Genomic DNA, 17,324 nt, shown 5'->3' on the forward strand with positions numbered 1-17,324 from the left:
TAACAGGGTAAAAGTAAAAAAAGTTAAAATCAGGAAGGCAGCAATGCTTTAGCATTTAAAAAACACCCACAGACCTATATTAAATCTGCTGTGAAAATATACTGCTAGTTGGTCCTTGAGACCCTACAAAGAACCATTGTGGTCCTGTTTATGCCGTCTCGGAAAAAGAAATTCCAGTAGGGATGACCTGTCACTGTATATCAAGTGTAGCCATAGTGCAGCTTGCAAACTTACTGGCTGTTTAAATACAGCTCCTGACAAAAGAGTAGTTAAATAAGTCATGCTTTGTCCCCTCCATTTGTTCATTTATTGTTTTCTATTTTGTTTCAGTTCTTTCTTATTATTTATTCTATGATATCCTTTAAAATGGCAAATTGTTATGTTATATGAGGTGGAGTGTTATCCATATATCATTGACTCTAAGGTTTGCACATCTTGCAAGTTTTGCCTCCTTGTCAAGTGTTGCAGGGCACCTCAGTGCCTGCTCCTAGAGAGGAGAAACTGCCAGGGAGAGAGAGAGAGCCCTGGCACGTTATAATGAGACCAGCTGAGGGTTGCCAGGGTAACAAATGCAGCTGCAGGTTGCCGGAGCAACTAAGGGGAGCCAGCTGCCTGTAGGGGGCAGGGCCTGGCCCTTATAAAGCCCAGGGCTGAGGCTAGGCTGGCAGTTCCCTGCCAGCAGCCAAGGAGGCAAGAGCTCTGGGAGTGAGGATGCGGAGAGGAGCCTAGTAGCAAGTATCACTGTCATATGGAGCAATGTTGTTATAGCCAGAGGGCATGTGTTTAAGTTATAACCGGGAGGCTTGCACTGTGGTTGTTTATTACACCGCAGGTTTGGGTGAGGCTGTAGGGGTTGGAGAAGGCCTCATAGGGACCCCAGAGAATGTGGGGTGCCCTAGCGCCAAGAGGGCGCAGTGCCCTCATAGGGACCCCAGAGGGGTGGGGCCCCAGCGCCAGTGAGGGCGCAGTCTAGTGCCAAGAGGGCGCATTATTCTCATAGGGACCCTAGAGAGTGTGGGGTGCCCTAGCGCCAAGAGGGCACAGTGTCCTCATAGGGACCCCAGAGGGGTGGGGCCCAGTGCTAGTGAGGGCGCAGTATCCTCATAGGTACCCTAGTGGTAAGGGGACCCCAGCGCCAGCGAAGGCACAGCTTATGCGCCAGTGCAGGCGCAACGGGCAGTGAGGAGCGCAACCAGTGGGTTGCGGGTGCAACCGGTGGGTTGCGGACGGGGGATGCAGACCCTGGGTTGTGTGCGGGGTACGTAGACCCCAGCCCCAGAGACAGGGGCGGTTTCCTTGGGAAGCCCAAGGTGGGCACGGCAAGCCCCAAAGAGGGGGAGCGCCATATCGGACTATTGAGAAGCCCAAGGTGGGCACGACAAGCCCCAAAGAGGGGGAGCGCCATATTAGGAAGCCCAGGATGGGCGCAACAGACGCCAGCAGGGGCGTCACTTGTGGGGTGCATAGACCCCAGCCCCAAGGAGGGGCGATTGCTGAGTAGCCCAAGAGGGGCGTAGTAGACCTGGGTGAAGGCTAGCACTGCAGGAAAACCCAGGGCAGGGTGCTGCGGTGGACCCAAACCAAAGGGGTTGGCAGCATAGTGACCCAGGAGAAAGGCGAGGTGCTGCGGTTGTCCCCGGCAAAAGGGGATAGCAGCGCGGTGAGCCCGTACCATAGAGGGCAGTAGTGTGGTGGGCCTAAAAGACCGGTGGATCGAGAGGACGTCCCAGAGGGGACTAGCCTTTTGTAGAGAAGGCCCAAGAGTGGGCTAGATTATAGAAGAAGGGCCCGGGAAGCGGGCGTGCAGACACACCAACGTCTATTACATCTGCGAGGCTTGGGGCGTGGTATTAGGGGTGGTAGAAGCCACGCGCAGCCCATAAGGCTAGGGTGCTTGGGGAGCACCCGTCATACCGGGAGACCACAGGAGTCCAGAAGAACCGCGGGGACAGAGGTCCCGAGTAGCTGTGCCCAGGGAGTCATAGGCAGCCTCCCAACCTTATATTTGCCAGCAAGACGTGGCGGGTGAGAATAAGAGGGTGCCTTGGGCTGGCCTTGACACGGAGCGAGGGACCTCGAGGAGATCACGGCCTTCCTAAAGGACCCCGCTGTGACATCAAGATTTTGATTGCTGGAAGGGTAGAATTTCAGATCACCCATGCTATATATTCTAGCACAGGAGTTTAGCTGTTTATTAAAAGGAAGCTCTTTACATTTTCTCTCTAGCAGGCTTACTGTTTTCACCTGTTATTTCATATTCAGGTAATCATACCATGAACTAATGTGAAGTCACACTTTTAAAGGACATGTATAAAAGAAAGGGCCTTCTACCATGGTCAGCAGTCAGGTTCTTACAGTTCAGCCATCACAATGGTATTCCACTGCTTTCTACCTGATAACTAATATGTTAAAAGCTGTGATTTCTTTAATAACTAGAGCATTCATAATAATTGTATTGGAAATTTTTTCTTAATCGCATTATATTGTTCTTGCAAGTAGTTTTCTGGGGGTGTTTGCCAGCTGTAGAAGGAATTTGTCTTGTGTATCTAGGGTTATTTATCAATGGCATTATTTTGTTAGGCAGTGGAGTTTTGATATCCTGTAGGTTCTCCTTCTACATATCAGTGGGTTGCCAACTGCTCAAGTAACACAGGTAACAAACACAATGTCAAACAAAAACAAAGCAAAAAAAAAAAGTGAGGAGTTTAACAATCTCATGGTAGACTGGTGTGTCTACCACTGCTAATCTGATCTCTGGCATTTCATTCATTCCAAACAGGAAATTTAATATAAAATCTCATTTTTTAAAATATTATATTTTCAAGAGTTCTGATGAACAAATTGCAGTATGCTGGCACTTGAACCTGTAAACACTTCCATTTTCATACATATAGAAGTTTATGGTGGCATTTATTTTATTTTTTTTGTATAAATATTACATAAATCTGATGTGTGTGATGGAGATTAAAACATTAGATACAAGGAGTCAGATGTTATGCAAACTTCCTTTCAGAGACTTAATCTTGACACCATCCACCCTATCCCTCAGCTTCTCCTAAACAAACACAGGCAATCTGGCTAAATTGAACCTGAAGAAGGCTGTTTGTGCCTGAAAGCTTGCAAAGAACAATTTTTCCAACTATTTAGTTGGCCTAATAAAAGATATCACATTTACCCAAAGAACCTTGTCTGCCTATATATGAACATTTGTGATTTCAAGGCCCCCCCTGCATGTTACAGGTATTGCATAATTAACTGGTTAATTGCACAGTTAACTGAGACCAGTTATACAGGCAAAATACCTATCACACCATTAAAAGCTCCAACCAGTCATAATGTTAGACCTCAAAACTGTGTCCTAACTTTAAAGCTTGGTTGCTATCCAGCTTTAACTTGCATGTGTAGCAGGGTCTGCCCCTGTGGCTCAGAGCCCCATCAGCTGACTGGTCTCCCAGCCTCAGGGGTGCACAATACACAGCTGAGACAGAGTCCCTCAGCTGAGGGGACTTGCCCTTCTGGCAGTGCCCCATGGCCACTGGAATTGAGAGCTGGCAGCTGCAGGGCTCTTGATCCCAGTGCCAGGGGGCTGTGCCAAGTCTGCAAGCCCCACCAGCTATGGGACTTACAGCTGCAGGAGCTTTGTTACTTGCTTGTGCAGGGGGAGCCTAGGCTGATGATCTTGGGCTCCCCCTGCACTGGAAATAAGACATGATAGGATCTGATGCTGGAAATCACAATCATGCTGCTTGCCATGTATGTGTTGCATGACAGAAGGTATGATTGTGTGGATTGCACTGCAGATCCTATCATGCCTTTCCCTGAGCATCTAGAGAGGCCCTAAGAAATATACACTGCAGCCTAAAAAGCAATCCATTCAGTTTCACTTTGAATATAACCAGACTGGTACTAAGTTGTAGAGAAGTGTTATTTCTGTTTGTCAAAGACTCTCTTTCCCTAAAGCAATGTGACAATTTAAATGTCAAAATAAATTGTAAGAGAAACACCACAAAAATAATCAGGGTCATATTAGATGCTAAAATGTTTTTCAATTTTTCCAGATATGGAAAAAACCTTGAAAGAACTATGTCCCTCACTCCTTAAGTCATTTTAAAGAACCATTTAATTACTAGTGATAAAGAAAATATTTGATATACTAAAGGCATAATTTAGTTCTGGAATAAAATATCAGAAAACTTTTCTTTCCTCAGGCTTATAAGTCTGTTGCAGACAATAATAGGATTTTTTCATTGAAGTAAAAATAATCATTAATAATATTTCATTTGGAGATGGAACATCTGAAAACTCATCTAGTGACAAGGGTATAAATCTCATAGAAAGAACATTTTTACTAGTCTAATATTCTAACCTTACATTTCTGGAAATGTCATTAGTGTTAGCAAAACAAGATCTTGTCATGCTACAAAAACAATAAAGTATCTATGATCTCTATTTAAAGTATAACTATCCTTCTGCACCCAGAAAGCTTTCCAGAAAAGTGCACTAGCATTTTGATAGCACAATAGTGTTACTTTTATTGTCAATCAGTTTAATTTACTGCCTTTCAAATTCTCAAATTATTTTGCTTTCCTGACCCCTCCTGGCCCTGACTCACTCACTTTCTCATGGTTTGAAAATGAGGGCAAGAAAACCTCCTGTTACCAAATAACACTGTTTCTTAGACATCAAGAAATCTGAGGATAATGTAAAAATGCCAAAAGTCAAATTGAAGTAGACCTTGCAAAGGGTATTAAAATGAGAGATTCTTCAGCCATATTTAATGAAGACAAGTTAAAACTAAGTGGGGTCATTGAACAAATGGGATAGAGATGAAAGCTAAATTTGTGTGGCGCCCAAAATAATTAGTCAATATTTTTCCACCATTTCCCTTAAGTGCAATGAGTTTCACTAGGAAGAAAGGCAGAACGCCTAATATAAATGAGGGTATAGAAATTTTCATAACTAAGCTATAAGCAAAACTCAAAGTGCTTAATGCACTAAAATAAAAAGGACCAACTAATATCCATTCCAGAATTTGAAAGTAATACCACACGAAATCAGAGGTCCAAGATTTTTTTTTTTTTTAACAAATCAATCAATTTAGATGTGGTACTACATAAATTGGAGAACAACCTAATATTTGTATTTAAAATTAAGGGGTGGGGAGAAGTAAATGAGATATCAAGAGCCCGGTTAGTCCAACCTCAGTAGTTTAAGAGCAGGGGTGGCCAACTGATGGCATGTAGCAGATCAGGAAGGGACTACGGACACACAGATAAATAAGGCAGGTAGCAGAGAGCAAAGTAATAGCTCTGGCATGGAGGGTGGGCATCAGACAAAGCAACAGATCAGGGAGGGGAAGGGGATCAGAACTGCACTCAGGAACCATGTCCACACAAGCAGGGGCATGCTTTTGTAGCAGCACAAATAATAGTGGCATACTTTGTGCTGCTACTTTGTGCCACAGTGCAAACCCCTGGCCATACACTTTGCAGCAGGACACATTGTCCCACTGTTCCACGTGCTGCAGGGGGATGTCACTGGGTACCTCAGTGTGGGCCCAGCTGACAGGCCACAGCCACCTGAGGAGTGGCACATGGAGACAGGGGAGTAGACAGCCCGGGGCTGCAGAGCAGCTGGCTGGGGCACAGTATGCCTCAAGACAGGGGCTCCATCTGCCTCAGTTCCTGCTGCCCAGGGCTGCCTGCTCCTGTCTCAAGGCCAGAGAAAGGCTGGCTGAGGCACAGGGTGCCTCTGCATGGGTACTTTGCAGCACATGGAAATGAGGCAGCCCTGGGCTACCTACTGCCCTGTCTCTGCATTTGTCCCAAAACATGCCACTTTGTTCTACCTTGTGCCACTTCTTTATTCAAGGTTTCTTTTTTTTTGTTATTGAGAAATCCCAGTAGCAAATTTTGCCTTGACATAGCAAATTAGCAGCGCTGCACACATGTGAGTCATGCAGTTTGCAGCACCACAAACTGCATGTGCCTACACATCTGGATCCAGCCAGGGAGAGTATAGGATCTGTCTTTTGGCATGCCTGCCAAAAAGGTTGGTCCCCATTGTTTGAAGCAAATTTTGAGGGACTGAATAATAAAAGATATGAAGGTAAGTGAAAAATATGATTAAACGTGACAGATATTTTTCAAAGATAGGTAGTGCCAGACTTATCTGGTGTTTCTTTTTTGTAAAACAAGTGATTATCAAGACAAATCTCACCTACCTGGACTTCAGTAGAACATAAAAAATTACTACTTAAACTGGACATTATGAGAATTTAGTATAAAAAATGTATAAAAAGGGATAAGGAACTAGCAAAAGTAAAGGCCTTACTAGGCCAAAAAAGTTAACTGATGATTGCTGCTTACTGGTTGCTGCCATTAGGGACTGTTAGCATGTCACATGAACCATGTAGCTATGTTGGCCATGCAGCTAGAAAAGTCTTCCTGATAACAACTAGGGTGCAAAGTTGTTATATATAAGGCAATTTGTGAATCAATAGATCTTACACCTTATCTGCCTTAGGAGAGAGTAAGATCAAGAAAACACCATCAGGTGACAATATGTACACAGTATAAGTTCAGTGCATATAAACTACTTTCAAAATGGCTGAAACAGTTTTAAGATAAACCCGGATGGGTGTAGTATCAAAATAAATTGACTTAGGTTAAATCGGTTTATTGAACTTCTGTCTCAGATCCCCTCCAGGTTTAAGTTAATTCACGGTCCCCTAGCATCCCAGGATACTTTGCACCTCCCCTGTAAGCCCCACCTCACAGGGTGGGCAGACTAGCCTTGACCCAAGCTATTTGCTATTTGAAGGACTCTGCCTCCTTCTGGTCAGCTGACCATCTGCTGGTGCCAGCTAATTACTTCATTAGCCTGATGCTCAGGCAACCTGCAGCGGTGGTGCACTGCTTAGCCTGCAAAACCCCTGGTTTGGTTGTTTCTGCCCTTAAAGAAGTAGGCACATCTTAATGTCCCATGACACTGGCAAAATATTAAAAAAAATAGGATGAACTTTAGAAATCTGGTTTATAATTATGAAAGAGGTTCTGGAACAGTCTTTCAATGGGAATAGTGGGGGCAAAACACCCTGAAATATTTTAAAGAGGGAACTTAATTTATTTGAATGATTATATGACATAGTTGCCCACAACAACGGGGACCTGTACTGGATGGTGCAAAAGATGCCTTCTAGGGATATATTTCTATTTGATGATACAGTATGCCTTTCAGAGCAGTGAACTGCATCCCATTCAAATCATCCCTATAGACCCTCCTTTTATCTTTAGCATTGGATTGTAATTGTAAGGTATATTATGATACTGCAATTGTGAGAGCTGGGAGGGAACTCACCAGGGGTGTATCCCCAGCCAGGAACACGGACCACCATGCACAGTAACATCAACCCTGCAGTGGGAATTCCACATCTGCACCAGCACAGCTTTACCTGCATGGCAGGTTAAGCGAATTGGGGCTAATTGGTGATACAGACTATATCCAGGGACCGGAGGCAGACCCGAGCAGGGGTCACTGGAGTAGGAGAGAGTACCCACAAAAGGGGAAGCCTGGGCAAGCTGCCAGGTGAAGGCTGAGGGAGTGGCAACCCCCCTAACCAGGAGTGAAACTGAGGGCAGAAGAAACAGGGTGCTGGAGGGGAATCTGGGGATAGCCCTGGGAGTGGAGGAGGCAGCGGATCTGCCTTAATCTAACTGCTGTGGAGTTACTTTTGGTTATTCATTTTTTTTTTTTTTTTTTTCTTTTGCCTCTGGTGGTTTTCCCCAGCCAATCGGAGAACCCGGGCTGAAGACAGGTGCCTGCCCAAGGAAAGGGGAGCTGGGGCTTATCTCCAGGAGTCTTTATAACGAAAGGGGCAGTCAGGACCCTGGGCCACGAAAGCTGCATCTGCCTAGCTGATGACGTTGGAGGGAATCCCCAGTTGTGGGAGCGGCACTTACTGGTAATTACATCCCCTGTGGCACAGATTTGGAAGATTCCGGAGAAGAGATCTGAGCAGGGAAAGTGGTTCAGGGAAGAGTTTGCGGTAACGACCCCAGGCAAGCAAGCACCCAACTGGGAAGGCTCATGAAGCCGAGGAGGCCAAAGGTCAAGGACTTTTTCTGTCTTTCAGAAAAGAAAAGAGAAAAAAAATATAATAAAGAAAGGAAAAGGAATCAGAAAGTTGACTCTGAGCTGGTCCTTTCTACCCTCCCTGAGTTGGGCCCTTCAGGGTGTGGGGCCACCCCTTTGAGTGAGTTGGGCAGGAGACAGGTGGTCACCACCTCCCTCTCTCTCAAGATCTCTTATATCATCAAAATCATGGCAGGTGGGAAAAGAAGAGGTGTCGAATTCCCTCCCACTCAGTCATAGGAGAACAGCCACCTTAGGGGCTGGTGAATGTCAGCAGGACGCTGGGGTGTTCACCCATACATGGTTACAACCCAACAACTTGGTGCATTGGCTGGGAACACCGACGATGGCCTAGAAGAAGCAGAGAGGATGGAGGTTCCCATGGTGGCAGCTGCAGTGGGTGTGGACCTGGTTCAGCAAACACTGCACCTAATGGGGCAGGTCCTCCAGCAGCAACAGCAACAATCTGTATGACAGCTGGGTTTGGAGGAGAACTGGATTCAGCAGCAGGCATGGAAATAGAGAAATGCTGTACAGTTAAGGATTCTGAAGATGACCATTCATGATGACCCCGAAGTGTTCCTGGAGAGCTTTGAATGGGCAGCCCTGGCAGTGGGGCTGGAGAGGTCGTGATGGGCAGGGAACTTCGTTGTTTTGTTGATTGGAAAGGCTCAGGCAGCCTATGGGTCTATGCCCAGGAAGAAGCTAGGGACTACAATAAGGTCAAACAGGAAGTAGTACATAGGCTCAATATTAACCCAGAGATGTACCGCCAAGCATTTAGGGCCTGGAAATCATGGGAAACAAGGGAACCGAGAGCCCTGTTGCAGTGGTTGGCCCATCTGGCAACTAAGTGGTTGAGACCCCTGGAAAACTTGAAGAGTGAGATCTGTGATAAGATCCTGCTAGAGTAGTTTCTCTATGATTTCGATGAGGAAACCCAGTGGTGGGTCCATTGTCATTGACCAGAGACATCCACTGAAGTGCTGCAGCTGGCAGAGAATTTTTGGAGCACCCTGGGGGAAAAGATGCCAGAACGAAGCTCCCATATGATGGGTCCCTCCAGGCCCCATGATCCCACAAGGTCCATGAACCAAGGACCCCGGGAGAACAGGAGGCCTGAGGATGGTGGGGTGATCTGCTTCTGATGTGGAAGATTGGGGGCACATGGCCCAGGACTCTCTCCTCATCGCAGGGCCCTACGTGGGCAACCCACTCGCCCTTCACAGAGCGGAATGAGTCTTCAGGACAAGGTGACCCCTCCGGAGTCAAAATCATGGACTGTAGTGTTGGAAAGAGCTCAACAGCTGGCCCCAGGTCCCATCCCACGGGCAGCACTTGGGTCAGAGGTAGAAGATTGGAGGTGATCACTGATACAGGTTGCTCACATGCATTTATTCAAAGTAAATTAGCTCCTTCCATGTATATATGAAAAGCTACCCCAGTAGAGGTAACCTGCATGCATGGACATAGCACCTTTTACCCCTCGTGAGTTTACCGAGTCACGGTATTCGGGTTCTATGCAAGAAATGCCTGTGGGGCTGGCTTGGGACTTGCCATACCCCATGATCCTGGGCTGGGACTGGCCTGAGATCTACAAAGTGCTTGGAGTTGCAAAGAACATCAGGAGGGGAGAGGTCAGCCTGGCTGGAGAAGACACCGGGGACCTTGACCTCGAACAGCTGACAAGCAGTCAGCCCTTTCAAAAGGCCCAAGAAGAAGAGCAGGAATTCTGGGCCGTATGGGAAATGGAATTGGCAAAGGTGGAAGACGAGGTGGTGGACCCAGCTTGCTATGCCCGCACGCCCTGATTCGAGGTTAGGAATGGCTTATTATATCGAGTAAAGCAAAGCACTTCAGTGGGGGGAAGAGGTGGCTCAACTACTGATTCCCACCCAGTTTAGACTTCTCCTCTTGAATCTAAGACACAGGAATCCTCTGGGGGGGTCACATGGGGCACCAGAAGACTGAAGCCAGGTTAATGAGATGATGCTTCTAGGCTGGGCTGTATGACCAGGTCAAAACATTTTGCCGGGCTTGTCCAGCTTGCCAAAGGGCAAGTGGGAACTGGCCTGCATGAGCTTCATTACAGCCCATGCCAATAATCGAGGTTCCCTTTTCCAGTATTGCACTGGACATCATGGGTCCCCTCTCTCTAAGAGTTCAGCTGGCCACCAATTTCTGCTGGTTATCGTGGACTATACCACTAGGTTCCCTGAAGTGGTCCCCATGTGGTCGGTCACAGGGCCCCAGGTGGCAGAGGAGTTAATGAAGTGGATTGCCTGAGTGGGCATCCCAAAGGAAATCATCACAGACCAGGGGTCAAACTTTGTCGAATGTCATGCGCAGCCTTTGCAAGACGCTGCAGATTAAACACCTTCGCACCACAGTCTTTCACCCTCAGACTAATGGGGTGGTGGAAAGATTTAATCAAACCCTGAACAATATGTTGAGGAGGTGTATGCAGGTAGAACCCTGCCAGTGGGACTGAATGATTCCCCCATTGTTATTTGCAGCATGAGAAGCACCTCAGTCATCGCTAGGATGTGCCCTGTTTGACCTAGTTCATGGACACCAGCCTAGAAGCCTGCTAGATCTAGTCAAAGAAGGATGGGAGGCTAGGCAGGAGGGTGGTTTAAACTCCTCCAGATACGTTGAGAACTTGCAGCAACATCTACAAAGGGCAGGAGAATTGGCCCGTGATTACCTGAGGACCACCCAGCAGTCCCAGAAGGCCGCATATGATAAGAAGACCCAAGAAAGGGGCTTTTGAATAGGTCAAAATGTTTTGGTGTTGCTTCCTGACAACGAGAATAAACTCATGAAATGTTGGCAGGGGCTCTTCATGATAACCTGGAAAATGGGTCCCGTAGATTACGAGGTTCTTAAACCTGGATCTCATAGGGAGAAACAAGTTTACCATGTTAACCTGCTTAAAGAATGGAGGGAGCAGGAAGGTCTATTGATTGCCCCTTCCCCTCCAGAGGACAAGTTTGGCCGAGAGCTTGACCCTAGGACGAAGGCCGAGGTCCTAGTCATCCCTATGGGAGCCCAAATCAATCCAGCACAACAAGGCCCGGTCTAGGCCCTCATAAAAGAGTTCCAAGATGTCTTTAGTGAGAACCCTGGGTGTGCCCATGGCATAGTTATGCCCCCAGGACAGGTCATCAGGGAGAAATGGAGGAGGATTCCCCACTGTAGACATGAGGCCATCCGCACCAAGTTAGCCAAAATGCTGGAACAGGGGATAATCCAGGAATCATGGAGCCCCTGGCAGAGCCTTGTTGTACCAGTTACCAAGCCCGATGGTTCTTTACAACTGTGTATTGACTTCAGGGAAGTGAATGCCATTTCCAGGTTCGACGCTTTCCCGATGCCACAGATCAGCGAGCTTCTCGAAGGTAGGCCAAGCCCGGTTCATTTCCACCCTTGATTTAGCAAAGGGATATTAGCAGGTCCCCTTGAGAGAAAAAGACAGAGCAAAAAACAGCATCTGGTACCCCATGGGGGTTGTATGACTTTAGAAGAATGCCCTTTGGGCTATACGGGGTAGCCGCCACTTTCCAACGGCTGGTTGATTGGGTATTGGCCCTGCACCAACAATATGTGGCTGTGTATATCAACGATATTGTCATCTATACCCAAGGGTGGGAAGACCACTTCAGGGTGGTGAGGGCAGTACTACAGGAACTGCGCCAAGTAGGCCTGATAGTCAACCTGAATGTGGCAGAGATGCCCCCACAGGCTCCCGATGGGGAGAGGGTAGTTCCTGCGAGCCCCAAACCCCACAAACAGCCCCCCCTCACAAACTTTACCTCCTGGGCTGCAGCTGGAGCAGGAACTGCGGCTGCAGCTGTCCCAGGAGATCGAGGGAGCCTCACGTCCCATAGCCTATGCTAGCCAGAAATTAAATCCCCAAGAAAGAAGGTATGCCACCACTGAATGCGAATGCCTTGCCATAAAATGGGGCATTCAGTACTTCTGGTACTATCTACTAGGGCAGGAATTTACTCCCATCACCAATCACTCACCCCTGAGGTGGCTGAAAATCAAACAAACTGACAATGCCCACATTACCTGGTGGGCTCTAGCCTTACAGCCTGTTAGTTTTAAGATCATGTACCAGCCTGGAAAAACTCACACTGTGGCTGATTTCCTTTCAAGATGCTATGAGAAGGAAGATAGAATGACTTTGGGGACAGCGGACGTGGAGCCGATCATACAGAAACCCCAGGGTGTAAGTACGCCTAGCGGCGATTTAAGGGGGGAGGTATGTGGGAGCCCAGAAGGCACTCGCCAAAGGTGTATCCCTGGCCAGGAAAACGGACCACCACATACAGTAACGTCAACCCTCTGGTGGGAACTCCCAGTCTGCACCAGCACAGCTTTACCTGCATGGCAGGTGAAGCGAATTGGGGCTAATTGGTGACATGGACTATATCCGGGGATGGGGGGAAGACCTGAGGAGGGGTTGCCGGAGCAAGGGCAAGTGGCCACAGAAGGGGAAGCCTGGGCAAGCTGCCAGGTGGAGGCTGAGGGAGTGGTGACCCCCCTTGCCATGGGAGTGAAACTGAGGGCAGAAGAAACAGGGCGCTGGAGGGGAATCTGGGGATAGCCCTGGGAGCAGCAGAGGTGGTGGATCTGCTGGAATCTAACTGTCCTGGAGTTCTTTTTGGTTCTTCATTTCTTTTCCCTCTAGTGGTTTTCCCCAGCCGATCGGAGAACCCGGGCTGAAGACAGGTGAAGACAGGCACTGCCCAAGGAAAGGGGAGCCAGGGCTTACCTCCAGCAGTCTTCATAACAAAAGAGGGGCAGTCAGGACCCCGGGCCACGAAAGCTGCATCTGCCTGGCTGATGATGTCAGAGGGAATCCCCAGTTGTGAGAGCGGCACTTACTGGTAATTACGTCCCCTGTGGCACAGATTTTGAAGGTTCCGGAGCAGAGATCTGAGCAGGGAAAGCGATTCAGGGAAGAGTGTGTGGTAATGACCCCAGGCAAGCAAGCACCCAACTGGGAAGATTCATGAAGCCGAGGAGGCCAAAGGTCAAGGACTTTTTTTTGTCTTTCAGAAAAGAAAAGAGAAAAAAAAACATAATAAAGAAAGGAAAAGGAATCAGGAAGTTGACTCTGAGCTGGTCCTTTCTACCCTCCCGGAGTTGGGCTCTTCAGGGTGCGGGGCAGCCCCTCTGAGTGAGTTGGGCAGGAGACAGGTGGTCACCACCTCCCTCTCTCTCAAGATCTCTTATAACATCAGTCGTGGCGGGCAGGAAAAGAAGAGGTGTCAAATCTCCTCCCACTCAGTCATAGGAGCACAGCCACTTTGGGGCCGGTCAATGTCAGCAGGATGCCAGGGTGTTCGCCCGTACATGATGACAACCCTATATAACAACAGCTACTAACTAAAGAAAAATGGTGTCTTTGGGCATGTACTGTGGAAGCACTAAATATACACATGCATACCATACATATATCAGGTATATTTGGGACAGGTGGCAGAAAATTGCTGCCTGTCAAATGACCATTTCTGGGTTATAATGTCAAGAAAATGTGCAACTCCCACTGACTTCTCAATGGGTATTCAGTACAGCAAGTGCATGTTCATGCAAACAGAAATTAATGTCTACTTAGTGCAATTTAGGACTGTCTTCTATATTTATTTTAAAAATAGCCTGACCTCTAATTCTTTCTTTCCAGTTTTGCACACATCATCATTTGTACATAAAGAGCTGCATGCACTTTCAGAAAGAACAGAATTTGCACATAGAACTGGTAGTTCCAAAAGCTGGCTGAGGTCAGTTTTTAAATTTGGCCCGTTTTGTAGGTTTATCCTCAAATGGCAATTTTATGTAGCCTGTTAGGCTTGGTATCTAACTATGGAACTGGTTCGATATAAGTAATGATTAACTAACACCAGTCAGAGATGTAACTAGCATTTTCTAAGATAGACTGGAGACATCTGAGAAAAAAGAGGGAACAGGCTACATTGGATGATTTTAAGATGACCATGAGCTTCCAGCATGATGCACCCGTGAAAAAGGCTAATGCAATATTAGGATGTATTAGGTGGAGTACATGCAATAGAGACATGCAGGGAAGTGCTGGTACCATTGTACAAGTCATTGGTAAGATCATCTTCTGAACTTTGAACAGTTCTGGTAATCAATATTCAAACAAGATTAACTTAAAGAGGAATGAGTTGAAAGAAAGACCCCTAAGATGGTTAAGATAATCTTTCCTTACGAAAGAAGATGAAAGGATCTTGCTTTATTTAGTTTGGCAAAACAGAGATTGAGAGGAGATATACCTATTCAATATATTTTATAAGTGAATTAGTGGAGTAAATATTAGGGGGAGAGGTGTTTTTTGGTTGAAAACAATATTGGTTACAAACTAGGAGGGGTGTGCAAAGCCTCAGTTGCTGGTTTGATTCAGAGAAGATTCGGCCCAATTTAGAGGTCGAATCACCAAATCTGAATTGAATCAGGAGACCAAAAGAGACTTCTGAATCAATTTGGAGCCTCTGAATTGATTCAGAAAATATTTGAAAAAAGATTCAGAAGACAATCTTTCAGGGAAACAGAAACTGAGAAGAAGGACGGGGAGCAGGGGGGAAAAGACTATAGCTGGCCAGTGACTGTGACCTTTCCCTGAGTCTCCTTCCAGTCACAGTGCTCTGGGGTAGGGACATAGAAACAGCACATAAGCCTCTGTCTGCAGCCTTTCTATCCCTATCCAGTTTTCATCCCACTGTGCCTTAACACACATGCACAGTCACACATCATGAGTTTTACTTGTCAGCAGTTTGAGGTGCAGTTTCCCAAAAAATTCCTGCACCTATCTCCTTGAAACTCAGCAGGCCTCGTGCCCTAAAAAGGGGCTACCACTTCTGCTGTTTTCATCCAAATCTGCCAAAAAACGACAAAGTTATAGGTATTTCAGTTATTCCCCATTATAATCTATGGATGAATCTCCATTTGTTTCCTAATCAATGTCAAATCTTCTGAAGCTGATTCAGCTGAATTGATTTGGGACAGTAATCTGAATCTCTGAATTGAATCGCTGTTCTCCAAATTGGCCGAATCCAAATTGAATACTTCCCTATTTGCACAGGCCTACAAACTAGCTGTGGATAAATTTAGACTAGAATTTTTAAAGATTTTTAGCTAGCAGAGAACCTTATCTTTTAGGATGCTCTTCTAAGCATAGAAGTGGAGACAAGAGACCTGAATCATTTTAAAAATTGAGCTGGATAAATTTATAGAAGAAAGGACAGGACGTTCTGGCAATCTCCAGGTTGGATATAAAACGTAGTTCTTATAACAGAAACCTAATGCTTTTTTTGTCTGGAAAATCCTATGTCTCAGGCCTTTTGTGGTCACTTGTAGGGACCCAGAAGTAATGTTTTTCTCTTATGATTGGTCCCGGCCTTGAGGATGATGGTGGGGAGATAGAGTTTTTCCTTCCCAAGGCATTGGAAATTGACCACAGCTAAGGGTGAGTGTTGACGGAAGTGTGCTTATTCTTCTGCTGGCACTTAGCAGGCTCCTAGTTAGAGGGTCGTGCTCTTCCCACTCAGGGTCATACCTATCAACAATTTGGGGTCAGAAAGAAAATAATCATTTAGGTCAGACTAGCATATATTGTGGCAGTTTTTGCTTTATGTAGAGTGGAATATATTCCTTTTCTTAGATACATATTAACCACCTACTTTCTGGGGACTGGCAGTGCCCTTCTCTACTTTGCTTTTTTCAATGGCATGTTCTAGAGTGTTCTTGGTGTTTTGGGTACTGTACCTTGTAGTTGAGAGGGTGTGAAGTGGTGATTTTTTGGATTATTGTAATGATTCAGTGGTCCAGGAAGTACCTTCCAGTTTTATGTAGAGTGAGAATGCTCATAATTTTGCTGTATATATTACATTTTTTAAATAGCCTCTGCATTGGCCTTCCTTTGCCTTTCTGGGGAAATACATTTAATGGCTGTAGATACTCATTTAAAAAAAATCTGTGGTTGCCATGAGAACCTGAGATGATTTAGAAAAAGATATTGACTAATTGTAGAACAATCAATCTTGGTGACAAATGTTACCACAGCAAAGACCTCATTCAGCACCACGAAATCTCAGGTTTTAGACTGATTACAGTACAGAGCAGTCAGAGTTAAAAGTTGTTCAGATGAGTCAAAATTAAGTTTGATACGTATGAATGAAGGTTTATGCAAGCAATTCTGCTTTGTATTAAGTTTTGGTCTCAAGTGAAAGCAGACTCCTTCTCAATATATCTAATATTTACTTAGTTTGGTCAAAGGGAAATCCATATGCAAATATGGTGTCTAATGGAACTTCAGTATATCTGAGTCTGATTCTAGGCAAAATCAGAAAAAGCAAAGATATTTGAAATTTTGAAAACTGAAAAGACAATAAGAGGACATTTTGAGACTCTGATAGGTTAAGGTAAGCAGGGCATAACAGTTCTCCTACTAAACTGTCATTAAACATCTTGCCTATTTTCATTACAATCTCTGTCCCATCCTAGGCAGTTGCTTCCAAATATAGAAGGCTGGTAAGAGATGGATCAAGAGCACCATAGAATTCCAATACTTTCACAGGGGACCTTCTCGTCTTTCTAGCCATTTCTACCAGGTATCAGTGAATCATTACTCAGTACATCACAGGAATGTTCTGTTTTGCTTCTGCAACTCTGAAGGAGAGATGCAGTCACATAAATGGCAAAAGAGCAGAAGATGGAGACCTCTAACAGCCAGGAGCTCTTAGAAGCAGAAGGATCAGAAAGATGCCATTGTTGGATAACTTAACCTTTGCCAGGGACCCCCAGTCCAAACACCCTATTGATTACTTACAGAACCTGAGGAGGAATCAATAAGGAAATCATTCATTTTCTGCAACTTGGTTATCAGTAATACATTCCCAAAAAGCCTGCAGAAGTGACAAGGCATGACAAAACCAAATGGCCTCAAAATACTTTAGAAACTGACAACTACCTTTTTTATGCACATTCCTGGACCCTAAATTTCCATGGCAAAGAGAATGAGTACAGAGAGAAAAAAGATCCATGGCCTATAGGACTAGTATCTAATAGAAGTGAATTCCTGTATGATCAAAGGTACAGGATTAATGTACTTTTGGTTGCAGAGCATCAATCTATCTAACTTTGTCCTCAGAATACTAATAGTG

The 17,324-nt window shown here is 45.8% G+C and overlaps 1 long non-coding RNA gene across 2 annotated transcripts; it reads left to right on the plus strand.

The window, feature by feature from the left end:
• Positions 1–664: 664 nt before the first annotated feature.
• Positions 665–13,031, plus strand: LOC109285254 (uncharacterized). 2 transcript variants are annotated; one of them, XR_009461122.1, is made up of 5 exons: positions 665–735; positions 2,263–2,373; positions 7,789–11,534; positions 12,298–12,370; positions 12,833–13,031. It is a non-coding gene; the product is annotated as an uncharacterized LOC109285254 (long non-coding RNA). The 2 variants fall into 2 exon arrangements; XR_002092940.2 differs by lacking the exon at positions 2,263–2,373.
• The last annotated feature ends 4,293 nt before the right edge of the window (positions 13,032–17,324 follow it).

The sequence above is a fragment of the Alligator mississippiensis genome, chromosome 3 (genome assembly GCF_030867095.1).
Source record: "Alligator mississippiensis isolate rAllMis1 chromosome 3, rAllMis1, whole genome shotgun sequence".
NCBI lineage: Eukaryota > Metazoa > Chordata > Crocodylia > Alligatoridae > Alligator > Alligator mississippiensis.